Here is a 12,025-nt window from a genome sequence, read left to right as displayed (position 1 = left end):
GAATAGAATATAAGTTGTTTCCAGCATTCCTGCCTTGTTCCCCTCCGCAAAATATATATTTTAAACTAAGACTGCTTTCCTCTGTGCTTCTTTTTGTAAAAAAGCATTATGATTTTGTCTGGCTTTTAGTAATTGTTTGGAAATGGCTTTGTCTTTGGGTGCTCTTTTATATTTAAGTCCAGCCTCTTGTAGACTAAAAAGTAAGGCTTTATATTCTGCTCAATTGGACCACTTTAACAGTGCTTTATGTTTTAACAGGTCCCTGTGGATTATTGCTTTATGCCCATCTCAAATCAAAATGGGACGTTACTGGAAGTCATTCAGTCTCTATATAAATTGTGTTAGCAGTGCCAGGATATTTCTATAGTGACCATTAAATGGTCGGACCATGGAGTTTTCTGAATATTAGAAGATTCTGTAAGATATATTAATCTTAAAAGAGGTAGTCAATTCTAGAATACATTTTTCTAGGATTGGGGGAAAAGGTAAAATTCCTAGTATGAAGGTGTTGAATTCACCAGACGTCTGTTAGGGATAGGTTCTGAATCATGGTGGACTGGTAATGCTCTGAAGAGTGGATATTGGAATGTTACTACGCATATGGAAACAGTCCCATATAGGGTCTAGGGCCATGTTGTAATTGCTTGCTAAAATAACCTTTCCCTTAGTAGTTAGCAATTACATATAAGTCAACTTATGAAAGAAGGCAGCCTGTTTGGTATTCAGTGCATAAAAATCCACCAGGGAAATGGGTTGATTATACAGAATCCCTGAGATTATAAGGACTCTACCTACATCATCTTGGTCTTGTGATATTGTTTGGAAAGGGAGTCACCTGTAAAGCAGGATGCAAACCCATTTTTTTTTTTTAACATTATGAGAGTGAAAAAAGCTAATAGTTATGTATGTAGCCTAAGAACATTTTGGGGTGTTGGAGGTACTGAAATGGGTTTCTTGGAGAAAAACTATATCGCCACCAGAAAAATCTCACCTAGCTGATATTGTTCTTTAAACGAGTACATACATGAAAATTCTCCTTCATGAAGATATTAGAGGGAAGAGAGGGAAGATCGGAAATGAGAAAATAAGAGGTTTAAGGAGACGTTTGGTTTCCTGAAACAAAACAGTTAAGAACATAGTAAAATACAAACAAATAAAAATATGTTATAGTGGGCACCTAGTATAGGAATTAAAACTAGCTAATAGGTGGGGCGCCTATAAACTACACAAAAAAGGGGGGTGGAGCAATTAGCTCTGCTACTGAAAGCCAGACAGAGGTTCAGTCTAAGTACAACAGTGAAAACATCATGTGGTAGAATTTCACAAGATTTTCTTTAAGGGGTATATCCCTGAAAATCTGTACAATATTTAAGGCCTTACAATTTTGGAAACAGAATTACAGTATATTAAGACGTTTTTTTAAATGTCTTTTGTTGGCAGAATATATATATATATATTTTACATTGCAGTGCTTAATTGCTGACATATGCCGCCCATAAATAAAAATGTACATGTATGATTCTTGAATGGCATTATAAATAAAAATATTTAACAATTTTTAAAGCGACAGTAAAGTCAAAATTGAACTTCCATAAATCAGGAAGAGCACATAATTTTTTTTTTATCCTTTATTTATAATCCAAGACTTTGTCAAAAGAAAATAAAAGTAATATGAACAACATGACATAATCAAAAAATAATAATAGGTTCATCCAAATAATACTATATTCATTTATACATATAGATATATCAACATATTGACATAGCATGATCAATTTGTTCTCGACAATGCTTGGGGTTTTTGTTTTTCACCCCCTTCCCCCCCCTAAAGAATATTATAAGCAGCATGACATAATCAGAAAATTATTGTAGGTTCATTCAGATAATACTATGTTCTTTTATACATATATACACTAATCAACATATTAATATAACCTAGTCAATTTAATCTCGGTAAGTGCTTGGGGTCTTTATTTTTCACATCCTCCCCCCCTCTCGTTCCCCCCTCCCCCCCTGTGCGGAAGAGCGACACAGCTGGTTCACCGCCAGGAGAGAGAAAAAAAAAAAAAAAGGAAAAAAATGGCTCTCTATCTCTGTCACCTTCTTCCTCCTGCTTCTCTACCAGTTTCCTAATAGAACAATTTCTGTGTTCCTGAAGGGAAAGATTATATGATCTATTTCTGTGGCGGGAAATATTTTTAAAAAGGCTGCCCATTTATCAAAGAATCTTTTAATGTCCTGTTCATTGTTTATATCCGTACCTCTCTGCTCTAAAATGCACTGCTTTTTCATGCAGTTTTTAATTTCAGAGATACTTGGTATTGTACAGCTTTTCCACTTTTTACAAATTAGATATCTGGTGGCAAGAATAGTGGAGATTATTATTCTTTCACTATTTTGTCTGCCAGAATCTTTTTTGAGACAAAGTATTATCTGATATAGTGTGAAAGAAACATGTTCTATCTTTAGTACCTTCTTTAGCCAATATTCAACCTTGATCCAGAGATTTTTAATCTTTGGACAGTACCAGAACATATGTATTAGATCAGCTGCCTGATAAGAACATTTAGGACATTTATTAAACCCCATATTAGCACACTTAAAACCTCTCTCAGGGGTAAAGTATGCGCCATGAAGAAGCTTGATATGGGCCTCTCTCCAGGTTGCAGATAGTGTCACCTGAGTAATTTTTTTAATTGACCGTTGTATAGTTTTTGACTCAATACTATTCTGAGGAATTAATGTATTCCAATAGGAGGCCAATTTTGCCAAGACCGGCGCCCCTTTATTCGCACAGAGAAGATGATAACACGGTGCAACTGACATATGGCCCCTTTTTGTTAAGATAAGCCAATCCTCCATTTTACCTAATCCCCATTCCCAGCCTGCTTTTTTAACTAGGTCCTGAACAAAATGTCTTAATTGCAAATATGCAAAAAAGTCTTTATTGGACAGGTCGAAGTCCCTTTTTAATTCCTGAAATGTTTTAATGCATTTCCTTCCTCTATCTATTACTTGATATACCTTTGTTAATCCGGAAGAATGCCATTTTCTAAAAACCTCTGAGTGCAAACCAGCTTGGAAAGTAGGGTTACCTAGTATAGGCAAGAGACAAGAGGCCTTGTTATTAATTGAAAGAAGAGTTACTATTTTATGCCATGCCTTAAGTGGATTGAGAATTGTTTTAAATCTTTTGATTTCTGCTGGAAGTTCTTTAGGTAATAAAAGTAGTAGCGCAGTCAGAGAATACGGATAACAAACGTTGGTCTCAAGATAATTGTTCAGAACATAATTGTTGGATGAAATCCAGTCTGCTACGACTCGAGCAAGAAAAGAGAGATTATACAGTCTTATGTCTGGTAAAGCTAAGCCTCCATTTTCTTTTAATACCGAGAGTTTCATAAGAGAGATCTTTGACCTCTTATTCTGCCATAGGAACTGTATAAGTGAGGTGTTAATTGCACGTATATCCTTTCCTAGAAGAATTATTGGTGTATTTTGAAGTATATACAATAATTTCGGCAAAAGAACCATCTTAAAAAGAGCGATTCTTCCAGAAAGCGATAATGGAAGGTTTCGCCACAACAGAAGCTTTTCCTTAATCGTTTTTACTACTGGAGGGATATTCAAAGCATAAAGATCTGCACTCCTTGTTGGGATATGAATCCCTAGATATTTAAAAGAATCTGTTACTTGGTGAAAAGGGGTTTTTAGTATGGAGGTGCTATTTTTCCTGAGCCAGAATATCTCTGATTTTGTTGTATTTACTTTATATCCAGAGAATGAACCGAATTGTTCCAATATGTGAAAAAGTTTTGGTAAGTTTAATTTAGTGTTAGCTAAATATAGCAGCAGGTCATCTGCATATAATCCAATTTTTATTTCGGAGTTACGAATTTTTATGCCATCCAAGTGGTGGCGGATCTTAATTGCCAGAGGTTCAATAGAAACATTAAATAAAAGCGGGGAGAGAGGACAGCCCTGCCTCGTTCCTCTACCCAGTAGAATAGGAGGAGAGATGTTGTTATTCACTATTAATCTTGTAGATGGTTGTTTATATAGATTCTCGATAAATTCAAGGAAATTACCTCTAATTCCGAAATGGCTTAACAAAGTTTTAATATGTTCATAAAAGATTGAATCGAAGGCTTTTTCAGCATCTAAGGAGATAATGGCAAGATCAGGTATGTCCTCTCCCCCACTATTTAGATTGGACAGAACCTCAAAATATTCTGTCACTAATAAAGCTTCTCTAATTTTTGCAGCCGAATTACGGTTATTTAGAAAGCCTGATTGATCAGTGTGAATGATTTCTGAAAGGATCCCTTGAAATCTGGATGCTAAGATTGCAGTTAGGATTTTATAGTCTGAATTTAGCAGAGCAATCGGTCTGTAAGATTCTTTGCACTCAGGATCTTTTCCACTTTTTAATATCAAAGTTGTGTGAGAGTTACAGAATGAAGAAGGAATCAATTCGCCATTAATGAAAAAACTATTAAAAAGCGTACAAAGATGTGGGGTTGCTTCGCTAACCAGGATCTTATAGAATTCACTGGGAAGACCGTCTGGGCCTGCTGCCTTGTTTAAAGAAAGTTTAGATATTGTTTTCTCTATTTCTTCTATGGAAATAGGAGCGTTAAGACTGTTAGCCATTTCTGATGTGGCTATAGGATATGTGATATCCCTCCAGAAGTCAGCAGATTTCTGTATGTCACTTGTTTTAAATGAATATAGTTCCTGATAATATTCTTGGAATGCCTCCAGAATATCATCAGCTTTTGAAAGCTGTAGTCCTTTGTTGTACAATTTATCTATGATTGGTTGTTTTTTCTCATTTCTAATAAGTTTAGCCAACATTTTACCTGATTTATTACCGTATCTGTATAGCTTAGCCTGCATTTTTAATTCTTTTTGTGTCTCTTGAAATATTACAAAGGTATCCCTTTCATTTTTTGCTTTGACATATTTTGCCCAATTTAAAGGAGTTTTATCCAGCAGATACTGATTGTAAGTATTAGTCAGATATCAACATGACTCTCTTTCTCTATACCTGATTTTCTTATGTAAGGCAATATTATATGAAGTAATCTCCCCTCTCATTACTGCTTTCGCGGTATCCCAGACTATTCCAGGAGAGCTTAAATAGTCTTTATTGAAATGTACATATTCCTTATATTTATTTATGAGCCAGTTCTTAAATTTTATCTCAGACATCAAATAATAAGGGAAGAAAAAGCGTAGTGAAGTAGGATGCAGATGTGAAAGTTGAAACTCAAGAACAATCGGCGCGTGGTCCGAGAGAAGAATAGGCATTATATCTGATTTTACCCCTCTTGTTAGCATACGCTCATCAATTAAAAATAGGTCAATTCTAGAAAGTGTCTTATGCGCCTTAGAAAGACAAGTGAAGTTCTGTATGGAAGGATTCTGATGCCTCCAGATATCTCGCAGTGCTAGATTCTGTGTAATCTTTTTGAGCATCTTACATTCTAAATTGTCCTTTTTTTGTTTCAATTGTTTGACGCCGTGTCTTAACCTGTCAATTGGACACTGAGGTGCCATATTGTAATCTCCGCCCATAATTAAACAGCCTTCCGTGTAAGATAAAAGTTTAGTCTGCAAAGTATTCCAATATTTTGGATCAAAAGCATTGGGGCCATATGTGTTGCACAGCGTATACATCTCCCGAGCAATCTTTATTTTCAAAAGAACATATCTCCCCCCTGGATCAGCCTCAAAGTGTACCACCTCCGTATTAATTTTTTTTCCTATTAGTATCGCTACCCCCTTCTTTCTCTTGACACTAGGTGCAAAATATACTTCCTTTACCCATGTTGATTTAAGTTTTAAAGATTCTTCTGCAGATAGGTGGGTTTCTTGAATAAAACCTATATCAGTCTTAATTTTCCGGAGCTGAGTGAGGATCGCTTTCCTTTTTATAGGGGTGGATATGCCACCTACATTCCATGACACTATTTTACATTCATCCTTCCGTAGTGCCATTTATGAGTTTAGGGGGGTAGAGAAGGAAAAAGGGGCAGAGAAGGAAGAAGGGGCAGAGAGAGAGAGGAAAAAAAAAAAAAAAAAAATTTTTTTTATAATAATTGCATAGTAGTAGAATCTTTCCACACGGGGGGGGGGGGGGTGTGTTTAAATCTTGAGTCTCATATTTAAAAAAAAACACAATCGTCCTCAAAAACATTTATCTACATGTTATACCAAATTGAAATATTCAGCCATGTTGTCCCTGAACCAAGGGATCCAATGTATTATAGAAGTTCTCAGCCAAGTGGGCTTCTTCAAAGAAATGAGTAACCTCTCTAACTTTAACCTTTAATTTATAGGGATATATTATGGTTGCCTGGTATCCTTTTTGTATTAGCTTAGAGCAAACAGGGGCAAGCTCCCTTCTCTTTGCTGCGGTATCCGCAGAGAAATCCTGAAACAAAAGAATTGTAGCATCACCAACCTTAACCGGCTGCTGTTTTCGATAGTACTGGAGTAAAGTAAGTTTATCTTGAAAATTTAATAGTCTAGCTATAACAGATCTGGGCCTGGTTCTACCTTTATCGCCTATATGAGGTGGGCCTAGTCTATGCGCTCTCTCTACTGGAATGGGATAGAAGGTGGATGGCATTTTTAAAGTTGCAGGCAAGATTTCTGATACAAAATTGACAAGGTTTTCATACTGCTGTTCTTCCGGTAGACCCACTATTCTTACATTATTTCTTCTAGAGCGGTTTTCTAAGTCCTCTAATTTATTTTGAATTTTTTGTAAATTAGTATTTACCACTTCAAGATTTGAACTATGTGTTATTGTTAGGTCTTCCAGGTCCGAAATTCTTTGTTCGGCTTCTTGGAGCCTGCTAGAGAATTGACGAACCTCCTGTGTCAAGGAGAGAAAATCTTGCTTAATTTCAGCTCTAAGAGCTTCAAATTTAGGAGAGAGCGCTTCAGATATACTAGCAACCAAGCTATGGATATTAGTTATTTCTTGTACCGCTGATATGTTTAACAGTGAAGGTTGTGCATCCGTTGCGGTCTCTTGGTTAGCCTTCAATTTCCTATCCCTCTGTCTTGCTGCCATGTTTGGAGAGGGATTCCTAGGTGAAGTGTGAAGGAATTTGTCCATGTGCCGAAAGAGAAAACAGCCGAGAAGGGGAAAAGAAAAAATAAATACACCAGAATTGTGTTACGTGAGATTGGTGCAGGGGTTTACAGTGGTTATAAGGTTAAATTTCGAGAGGGCGAAGCGATCTCGAACGGACAAGTGAGGGCAAGTATGTGCACGGTGATGATATCAAGTGAGGAAGAAGGGTAGGAGAGAAAAAAAAAAAAAAGGGGATTTTAAAAGAGGGGGGGGGGAGGGAAGAGGGAAAGGGTAAAGTGAGAATTAAACCAGTGCTAGTTTAGCGTGTGCATAAGTCCAAACATGGATGCAAGGGCCAGGAGATAATATAAATGAAAGAAGACGCCACGTTAATTTTTACCAGCGGTATTAACAATGTGTCCCTTTAAGGTTCACCCAATTTCCTGAAAAAAGATACAAGGAACATAAACCGAAAAAGAAAAAAGAAAAGGAGTGCCCCCAAGGAGACTAGTATAGTTAGCCTACTTGAGTTGAATTCAGCAAGGATCTAGTGTTATTCCAACAGATGGAAACTATATGTCTTACAGACACATAGAAATATACACTGATCTGTCTGTACCTTATTTCAACAGGTCCTTTTTATGTCTTATATTGTAGGTATAAATATAGCTTTAGTTAACTTTTCTGTTTCCTTTTCTGAGCGGCACCCAGCTTCTATTAAGCAGGTAGCATGCTATATAAGTCGTGTGATATATATGAAGAATAGATTAGCTCTTGGGAACTTCTAAGAATTGAGTTACATCAGTTCACACCAGGTCCTAATTATTACAAAGAAAAAAATAGAGGCAATTGCTGGTCTTAAAAATTTATCCTTACAAATGTCTATTTATATGAAATTTCTGTTAAACTGTATCCTAGAAAGAAAAAATAAAGTATTTTAATCTGCCGCCCTTGCTTTTTCAATTTATATTTATGGATATATAACCTTTTAATTTTCAACCAGGCGTAAATCTAGAAGAGAAAAAAAAAGAGAAAAAAGGAGCCTGCACTACTTTAACACCTAGGTTGTTAAACACGATTTAGCCAGAGCCTAAAATCAGGCCCTGCTGCAAAAACAAATTGTATGGCCATATTGGGCTGATCAGTGATATTACTTAGCATCTAATACCATTAAAGTGGTGAAAACAATAAAATAATTATGCCTTTTTTAAAAGAGAAAAAAGAAAAAAAATAATTTGCATAATGTAAAAAACATACAATAACAGTTAGAAAGACAGGGAACAACCCCAGAATTAGTGATATGATATTATATTTGTGGGGGTTAGCGTCCATCTACCAATAGTCATGTATTTTATGCCAATGTAGATGTATTGCGCCAGATCCAAGTAGAAATATTAAGGAAGTCCAATATTATAGACAATATACAGTTATGTCCTCTTATAAACTTATGTCCATGTTAAGCCGTGTTAAGCAATGTTCATTTAATGCTTTTTTAACAGTCTATGACCCCCATATATGAAATAAAAGGGAGATGACATATAGTCAATTTTAACATTACCCGTTGTTGGCTCCTGGCTTGTCTGCGGTAAGTGAGAGAGCCTTTCTCCAGTGCGGCCCCCCTCACGCAGCACCGGTGGGAGGGGGATCGCTTGATCAAACTACGCCCGGATCAAGGAATGCTACCCAGTGACCTCCAAACCAGGCCAATACCAGGGAACGAAGAAGCAGCTGGTCCAGATACAGGAGAGGCAAGAGAAACGATCCGCGTCCCTCACGCAGCACTGGTGCCAGGGAACACTCGGATGAGGAACAGCCGTCTCCAGAGCCCCTCTATTCCCTCTCTTCCCACAGGCAGGTGTAGCAGGGGAGTGCCCGGAACCCCTCCATCAGGTAAGAAGCTTCAGTTCTGCAGCCAGGTATCGAAAGCAGGGGGATCCAGTCTAGGAGCAGGAGAGGTGAAGGTAAGAGTCCGTGCCCCTCACGCAGCACCGGTGGGAGGGAGCACCTGGGAAAAAGACAGCCACTTCCAAAGCCTCTCTTCCCTTCCTGCAGGCAAATGTAACCCGGGTCGGCCTTGGACCACTCTGTGCGGTAAGAAGCTACGGTTCTGTAGCCAGGTATCAAAAAATGTAAGCAGGGGGAACCAGAGGGTTGCGGGTGTCACAGACCCGGTGTACAAAAATAGCACTCCAAATTCAGTGATTTGCCGTTGCTTTGGCCATAAGGGGGATATCAGCCAGGTAAATCTCTAATTGTCAAACTAAGCCGTCCTCGACTCCCATTCAGGTGTGAGATCAAATTAACACAAGCTAGGTAAATTTTTCCCAATTTACCGCAACAGTCTCTTTTCTGCAGTGTTAAATTTGCGAATAATGTTCTCAAATAGCTGCAGCCTGCAGCTCAGTGCAATGTTATGGCACTGTGTGGTTCCAGAAGCGGTGGATTAACTTTATCAAGCCACCCAGGTCTGAAGGTTTTAGGTGCAAAAAATTTCACCAGCAGCTTAGTGTGGAGGTAATGCTAGACAGGTGCAACAGACGACCATACACCTGAGCTCCTCCTCCGGAACCACCTCCCCAGGGCGTGTCCAAGAGCACATCATTTTAAGCAACTTTCTGATTTATTTCTATCATCCACTTTGGTATCTTTTGTTGAAAAACATAACTAGCTAGGATCAGGAGCAGCACTGCACTACTGAGGGCTAGCTGCTGATTGGTGGGTGTACATATATACATTGGAACACCCAATATGTTCAGTTAGCTTCCAGTAGTGCATTGATGCTTCTTTAACAGAGGATACCAAGAGAATTAATCAATTTGATTATACAATGCATTGTAAAGTTTTATAAAATTGTGTGCTGTATTTGAATTATGAACAGTGCCGGTTCTAGACAAATTTTACTGCGGGGCCAAGGTGCGGCCAGTGTTTAATCAGGGGGGCACATTAAAAAACGGAAACAAATTATAGATATATATACAGTATATATATATATATATATATATACACAGTATATGTGTGTATCAATATATATATATATATATATATATGTATGTATGTGTGTGTGTGTGTGTATTTATATATATATATATATATATATATATATATATACACACACATACATACATACACACACACACATCCATTCACATATACACACACACACATATATATATATATATATATGGGACAAAGGGAATATCAGCGCTAAAATATAGTAATCAGAAACTGCACAATGTATCAGTGTAACCTCTACAATCTATAGATATATTACATATGCAATTAGAGAGAATAAATGACCACAATCTGGGCCAGTTATTTAATATTGGTAAACACTGTCCTTTACTCAAATATTATGGTAAAATTTACCACAAAAGAGTCACTTTTGTTATTGTCAAGGTAGAAATAGTTTCTCTTGCAGCCTTTCTCCAAATTAAAAAACCAAGGGTCCTCAAGGAGGTCTTAGTAGAATCTGTAATGGGTGGAAGAGGGGAGGGGCGCACAGAAAAACCAGATCCTAGTGCAGCAAATTATGGCAGCTTGATATGACACACATACATAAATGTACAGATGGACACTCACTTGTTTAGACCTCAATCCAAATGAGGTAAGGGATTAGCGTGGAGGCTATATGCAGCCTGAGGTAGATGTGAAAGTTGATGTCCAGTATACAGCTTACTGCCCCATTAAGACCGGTGCCAGAGGATGGATTTGTCACACTTATTTTCCTGATCACTCAAATCACCTTGTCAGTCTCTCCTGGATCCCCTTTTCGAACTGTATAATGTTCACTCTGTAAGGGGTATGGGAGGGTGGAGGTGGGGGCAGTACTACTGATAAGATGGACCAAAATAGTTACTGTAATTTGAAACGCGTCCTCCAGAGCAGTGGCACTAGGCACTGGGGCAGGTCAGCAGCTATTTTTACTCTCTGACTGAGTTCTAGGTAGCTTGGCAGAGTCAAGACTCGGCAGTGGCAACAACTCAGTCTCTTATCCGGTGGTATTTGGATGATGTTCACTTGTTCAATATACTGCACCATTTTACACAGAAAGCAGCATTATTACGGCCGATAGTTGGCACACTCTTCATCCTAAATCCTCTTGGTATGTACATCTTACGGTGATATTCAGAAAGAAAACTGCCATGCAGTGCCAAATCAGTACATCTCTTTTTCAATTTGAGTAATTTGGCATATAAGTGGTCAGGTTGTTCCTTAGTGTCTCTGGATGGTAATGCAGCAAATCTGATGCGATCTGCATCCTCTTGAGTGAAATTAAATATTGTGGCCCCAGGTATATCCTGCTCAGGATCATTGTCAGTATCCATGTCATATTCAGATGCCGTGTCAACCATAGTAACAAAAAATCCCAAGTTCAAAAAACAAGTGGCAAGTGCCCAAAAAACAAAGTGAAATGACTTGGTGGGAGGCAAGCAATATTAAAGAGGGTGCTAGAGCTAAATATAAATATGCAAAAAAATGTTCCAGAGCTCTGCACTCACTGTTCCATGGGTAGTTAGTGTGCCCAGGGTGCATCAAAGGTTAACATACATAGTAGAAAAGGACGCACTCGCCGGGTCTTGCAAATATTGTAATTTAATACAAATAAATACAGTAATGTTTCGGGGTAATTAGCCCCGTCCTCAGACCATAATACAAACATTAGAATGAGTGAAATATATAACCTTACCCTCCACCAAGTGTGAGCTGTGAAACCAGAACTAACCATGGCGTTCTCCCTGCACCACTGCGCAGGACCGGGGGTAGCTATAGCAACCAGTGTATACATTCATCATATCGTATCAGCGCTTGCTCTAGACCAAACAGGCACGCCAATCTGCACTGTCAGTGCCAAAGGTTGCCTAGGTAACCATGAGACGCTTCCTATGGGGACACGTTAAAAATACATACATGAACATATTGAGAAAAGCTGAATGG

Source organism: Bombina bombina, chromosome 1 (assembly GCF_027579735.1).
Source record: "Bombina bombina isolate aBomBom1 chromosome 1, aBomBom1.pri, whole genome shotgun sequence".
NCBI lineage: Eukaryota > Metazoa > Chordata > Amphibia > Anura > Bombinatoridae > Bombina > Bombina bombina.
This window is presented reverse-complemented; position numbering follows the sequence as displayed.